The following is a 6601-nucleotide window of genomic DNA, read 5'->3' on the forward strand; positions in this document are numbered from 1 at the left end:
GGGTTCCATGAGACACCTTTGAAGGCTTATATTAAACACCCCAGTTAAAAAAAAAAAGGGATCCCTGGGTGGCTCAGTGGTTTAGTGCCTGCCTTTGGCCCAGGGCTTGATCCTGGAGTCCCAGGATTGATTCCCACATCAGGCTCCCTGCATGGAGCCTGCTTCTCCCTCTGCCTGTGTCTCTGCCTCTCTCTCTATCTCGTGAATAAATGAATAAAATCTTTTAAAAAAATAAATAAACATCCCACTTAAAAAATAAAGCAACATATGTGAGTGGCTCCATTTTAACCCTGAAAGTTGTTTACTTTTCCTGTTCCTTAAAAATTTTTTTTTCTGATTATAAACACATGTTCCTTGTAGAAATTTTAATTAGCTTTCTTCTCGTTATAAAAACATTTTTGTTATGTCTATACATCCTGAGAAATATAAAATGAAAACTAAATCACTTGTAATGAAATGCATACACATGTTCAACAAAAGATATGTACCAAGATGTTCAGAGCAGCTCTGTAAAGGCCCTGAACTGGAAACTATCCAAATGCCGATCAAGAGGAAAATGGGGAAATAAATCGTGTTATAGTCACACTGGAACACTTGTGAAAATTGATAAAAGGAAACTTCATTTAAAATGAAGGCAGGAGGGGCACCTGGGTGGCTCAGCCAGTCATGCATCTGACTCTTGGTTGCAGCTCAGGCTGTGATCTCCCCGTGGTAGGATCAAGCTCCAGGTCCAGCCCCACCACAGGTTCCATGCTCAGGGTGGAATTGGGTTTGGATTCTTTCTCCCCCTCCTTCCTCCTCTGTCTCTCCCCCAACTTCCCAAAATAAATAAAATCTTTTTAAAAATAATAAAAATAAAATGGAGTCAGGAGGCCAAAAAGGCAAGCTCCTATACCCTATCATTCGTGGTCAATTGCAGACCCTAGCAGGACCTAGCAGGACCTTGCACTGCCCACAGGAAGAAGCCTGTATACTTTAATACCCCAGGAAGAGGAAGAATGATTTTCTCCTTGCTCTGCCAATGAGCAACTGTTACAACCCTTCCATTGAAAAGCCACCAGGCTTTGAGTTGCCAGTTTACTCCAATGGACTTTTTGTTTGTAACCGCCCCTCCCAACTCTCTCCTTTCCAACTGAGCCTTCATCTCCTTGTTTGCTGCTTTTGCCTTGGTTTGCGTGTCCTGAAATGCAATTCTCTGCTATTCCTGAATAAACCCATTTTTGCTGGTAAAATAACTGAGTTTTATTTTTAAGGTTAATCAATTATAGCCATGAGAATGAGTCATCTACAACTGCATGCAATAACAAAATCGCATATGATGGTCAATGAGTAAAAGAAATTAGACACAGTAAGTGCAAAGTCAATTATTCCATTCATATAAAGTGCAAAAATAGGCAAGACTACTCTCTGCTGTTAGATGTTGGGACAGTGGTTACATTTGGGGGTGATAGTGACTGGAAGGGTTCCCAAGGGGGGCTTCTGAGATGCTGATCACGTTCTATTTCTTGACTTGGATGGTGGTGACACAGTTGGATTCACTCTTCAAAAATTCATCGAGTTATACACTTATAATAAATAAGTATACATTTCTGTATGTTATATTTTAATAAAATTTTAAAAATAGCCTATGCTTCCAGACTTTTGGGGAGGGAGGGATTTTTTTGGGGGTGTGTGTTAAATTTTATTTTTATTTTTTTAAAGATTTTTTTTATTTATTCATGAGGGAGAGAGGGAGGCAGAGACACAGGCAGAGGGAGAAGCAGGCTCCATGCAGGGAGCCTGATATGGGACTCGATCCCGGGTCTCCAGGATTAGGCCCTGGGCTGAAGGCAGCACTAAACTGCTGAGCCACCAGGGCTGCCCTGTGTGTTAAATTTTAAACTTCCTCTTTTTCTTTGCTTTTTCTAGGAAATGACTTGGGTCTGGCCCGCGCTGCTGGTCTTTGCTTTTTTGGGATGCTTCTCTGACATTTCCCTGCTTGCTACTTTATGTGCATCTTTGTCTTTCTGCAGCCTCTCTAAGATATCTGTATTTTCAGCTCTGCTGGAATCTAAATTGTTCCAATTGATTGAGAGAACAGTTTCATTTAAGGTCAGGCTGAGAGCCAAGTCCAGTCTGGCCGCTCCAGCCAGTCTCTATCAGCAACTTAGACATGCAGTTCCAAGTGGCCTTGTCAGGGACAAGTGCCTGCTGGTGTGGTGAAGGAGGTACCCCTACAAGAGGGTGAGTGGTGTCAACAGTGCCATTCCCAATGCATGGCATGCCCCATTCTCCAGGTCCTTTCTCTAGCACCCTATACCCAGCTACCTACCCACTGTGTGTGTTTCAGGGGGTGGGCTCACAATTTGTCTCCTTGGGAACCCAGCTGAGGCCTTCTCCAACTCCCCGGCAAGTTCTTGCTCCCTCACTCTTTGCATATGTGTTAAGGCATACGACTTGTCCTGCTCTTGCTCACTTGCATGCCTGTTCTCCCCCTTCATTCATTCACTTGCTCATTCAGTACATTTATTGAGCACCAACTTTGTGCCAAATGCTGTTAAGAGAAAGCAATCAGCAGCGAGCAGGACAAAACCCATCCCTATTCTTGCAGAGCACAGTCTAGTGAGTGAGGCATATAGTTAACCACACACATTTCTTTCTAGTTCCAGTTTGAAGGAAACCTACAGACTGATGTCAGAGGTACTAAAGCAGAAGGACCAAACTGGATTGAGAGGAGAGTGGGGTGGGTCGTCAGGGAAGATCTCTGTGGAGGTGAAAACTGGATTGAGACCTGAAGGACAAATGGGAGTTTCACAAGGTAAAGAGGAAGAACATTCATTACAGGGAATAGTACGTGGGAAGGCTCTAAGGCAAGATGGAGCTTGGTACTCTGGGAGATGAAGAAGCCAACATGGCTGGATCCAGCTTAGAGTCAAGAGAGGGTAGGAACCATTCTGCGCTTCTTTTAGGCCATATTGACTTGCGCCAGGGGTGCCTGGATGGCCAGTTGGTGAAGCGTCTGCCTTTGGTTCAGGTCATGATCCCAGGGTCCAGGGATCGAGCCTGCTCTCCCTCTCCCTCTGCTTCTCCCCCCTCGTGCTTTTTCTCTAATAAATAAATACAATCTTAAAAAAAAAAAAGACTTGCCTCAAGAGTAGTGTGAAGTGGTGGGAAAGGGGAGTGGTATGCTGAGCAGATCTGTGTCTCAAAAAGCTCACTCTGGCTCGCTGCAGCACGTAAACCAGGATTTCTCAGGACCCCTGAGTGGCTCAGGTCATGATCCTAGGATCCTGGGGTTGAGTCCCTGCCTATGTCTCTGCCTCTCTCTCTGTGTCTCTCATGAATGAATAAATAAAATCTTTAAATGTTTAGCAGCATCCCTGGTCTCTATCCACTAGCCGTCAGTGGCACCTTCCTTTCCATTGTTGGAAGCAAAGGGGTCTCCGGGCATTGTCAAATGTCCCCTGGGCAGGGCAGGGAGGGTTGCAAGCAGCAAAACGGCTCCCAATGAGGAATGGCTGTCAAACCATTTATTGTGTTCAGCCCAATCAGTTTTCTCTGATGAAGGTCTGCCTCCCTCCCTCCGCTCTCAGACACGGACATATGATGGACACAGGCACACACACAGGTGCACGTTAGTCTTGACCACAGTACTCTTGCGGGCCATACTCCCCTCTGGCTGCCCAAACACCCACCAGGGTTTCACGTGGGCTAGGGTTTGATGTTCACTTCTCTGGAATAGAACAGGATCAGTGAAGTGTAAATAGTTAATGTTTCACTCTATTCATTTCAGTCTGGTTCTCATTGCCATTCCTGCTAACACCATCTACCTGGCAGGTTAAGCACTCAAAATGTTATTGCTATTAGCAGGAATAGAGCTGCAAACCTTTTTTAATCTGTACAATGAGAGAATACCTGGTACAACTGATTTTTACAGACGTTATCAAATCCTTAGAAACCCATGGTAGGTATGACTTTGGAGAATATTTCTTTTTAAAGATTTATTTGAGAGAGAGAGTGCGCCTGAGCTGGGGCAGGGGGAGGTGGCAGGTGGGAAGAGGGAGAGGCAGGCTCCCCGCTGAGCAGGGAGCCTGATGTGGGGCTTGATCCCAGGACCCTGGGATCATGATCTGAGCAGAAGGCACTTAACCGACTGAGCCACCCAGGTGCCTGATTTTGGAGAAGTCTTGTAAGAGATCAAGTTTGCACAGCTGGTTCAGGATTTTTTCTTTCTTTCTTTCTTTCTTTCTTTCTTTCTTTCTTTCTTTCTTTCTTTCTTCTTTCTCTTTCTTCTTTCTTTCTTTCTTTCTTTTTCTTCTTTCTTTTTCATTCATTAATTCATTAATTTATGAGAGACACAGAAAAACAGGCAGAGACATAGGCAGAGGGAGAAGCAGGTTCCCCATGGGGAGCCAGATGCGGGCCTTGATCCTGGACCCGGAATCATGTCCTGAGCCAAAGGCAGATGCTCAACCACCAAGCCACCCAGGCGACCCACTGGATCAGGATTTTCACTCTCATGTTGCCATGCCTCCTATCCAAGCCCTAGAGGGGTTCATGTACTCTAAATTAGAATCCTGGAATTGGAAGGGAACTGGCATCTATCCAGAGGCTGACACTGGAGCCAGCTCCAAGCCAGCTCAGCCTGACCTCTCCCTTGACCATCTGCCCCTCCCCATTCTGTCTTACTTTAGCTTTATCCAGCTCATCACTCTTATCTGCTGGGGAGGGATCCACATTCAACCTTTAATCCTCCTCACTCCCCATTCCTCTTTTTTTAGTCAAGTACCAAACCAAATGCTGTGTACTATTACAGTTCATCCTCCCAGCCCTGTGAGGGAGCTCCCACCAGCCTCACATCCCTGAAGACACCAAGGCTTACAGCTGGCAAAAGAAGAGCAGGATTTGAATCCCAACTCTGCAATCCTTTACACACTCCGACTTCTGCTGCCTGCTTCTCAGCCAGCCAGCAAGGGGTGGGTAGTATCAACACAGGGTCAACCTCATGTCCTCCAAAAACTGACCTCTAGTGCGACGCCTCTTGTAGTTTGTAAAAGGGGATCTTAAATGTCTCAAAACTCCCCGTTATTCCCCCTTCAGGAAGCACTGACCTAGTCCTTCACAGCTGGGAAATCAAATACGGGGTGATTGTCTGAGCTAGAGTGGGGCCAATGGAGCCAGAACTGGCGCCCAATTCCCCAGCTCCCAAGTAACCGGTATGTATAACCAACCCTCCTGTCCACATCATTTTCCCTTTTCATTTCTAACACTACTCATTTAGGGTTGGGAGAGCAGCTCACTCTGCCACCAGTGCCACCTTTGCCTTGTCCCAACCTATTCTGAATAGTGAGGCTATTTTTAATGCTCCAAAACATCACAACTGCCAATTAGATCAGGTCCCTCTACTTGGGCCCTAGAGAGCACTTTCAGCAGGGTAACACTTAGTGCTATCCACACAGCAGCAGCTCCCAGGTTCCTAGGTTGGTTAGTTGGCATTCTATAGCCCACTCTTCCAATTTCCGGCAAACAGTGGTCCTTAGTCAAACTATAGTCATCAGAGCCTCCTAGTGGGGTTTTAGGTTAGCGTCCCCCATACCATACCACTACTTGCTTCCTCTGCTACATCCAGCAGAGGGTCCTTACAAACTAGATATAGGGTTGCCACCAAACTGGATTCACCTTCATTCCACAGGTAATTAATTATAGGGAACTTTTCCTTCCCTTTTCCAGACATTTGCTCTAGCTTCTGAATTGGCCTATTACTAGCCTAATAGATATTTATCATTTATCTATCCACCAACTAATCCCAAGTACCTAGAACAGTGCCTGGCACATTATCACCCTGTAAATCTAAATTTATTGTCAAAAGTCTTTTTTTTCTTTCAACAATAATGCAGAAATTTAGCTCACAGGCTGCACAAAATCAGGCAATTTGATAACCACTGGTTCAGAGGATTCCTACTTGAAAACTGGCATTATGGAATAGCAGATAAAGATGCTATTTAACAACGTGCTACTTAATTTATTTATTTATTTATTTTTTACGATAGTCATACAGAGAGAGAGAAAGGCAGAGACACAGGCAGAGGGAGAAGCAGGCTCCATGCACCGGGAGCCCGATATGGGATTCGATCCCGGGTCTCCAGGATCGCGCCCTGAGCCAAAGGCAGGCGCCAAACCGCTGCGCCACCCAGGGATCCCCAACGTGCTACTTAAAAAGTGTGCTTACAGGTATGAGGATGACACATATATTCACTTTCCATTATCATAAGGTATAAGAGCCATCAGCCACACAGAGCTTTATAATAATTAAAAATTTGAAAATTGGTTCTTTATTCAAACTAGCCACACTATTTTTTTTTAAAAAAAGATTTTATTTGAGAGAAAGCACATGAGCAGGGGGAGGAGCAGAGAGAGGGAGACATGCTGACTCCCCGTCAAGACCTGAGCCAAAGGCAGACGCTTAGCAGACAGAGCCACACAGGCATCCCCTAGCCACACTTTAGATACTTCATTGTCAAGGGCCATTTCTATCACTGCAGAAAGTTCTATCAGACGGTGCTATGTGAGATCTGACAGGAGGGGGAATTCAGTACTTCACAAATCAGGACACAACAGCAGC

The sequence above is a fragment of the Nyctereutes procyonoides genome, unplaced genomic scaffold (genome assembly GCF_905146905.1).
Source record: "Nyctereutes procyonoides isolate TBG_1078 unplaced genomic scaffold, NYPRO_anot_genome, whole genome shotgun sequence".
NCBI classification, from domain to species: domain Eukaryota; kingdom Metazoa; phylum Chordata; class Mammalia; order Carnivora; family Canidae; genus Nyctereutes; species Nyctereutes procyonoides.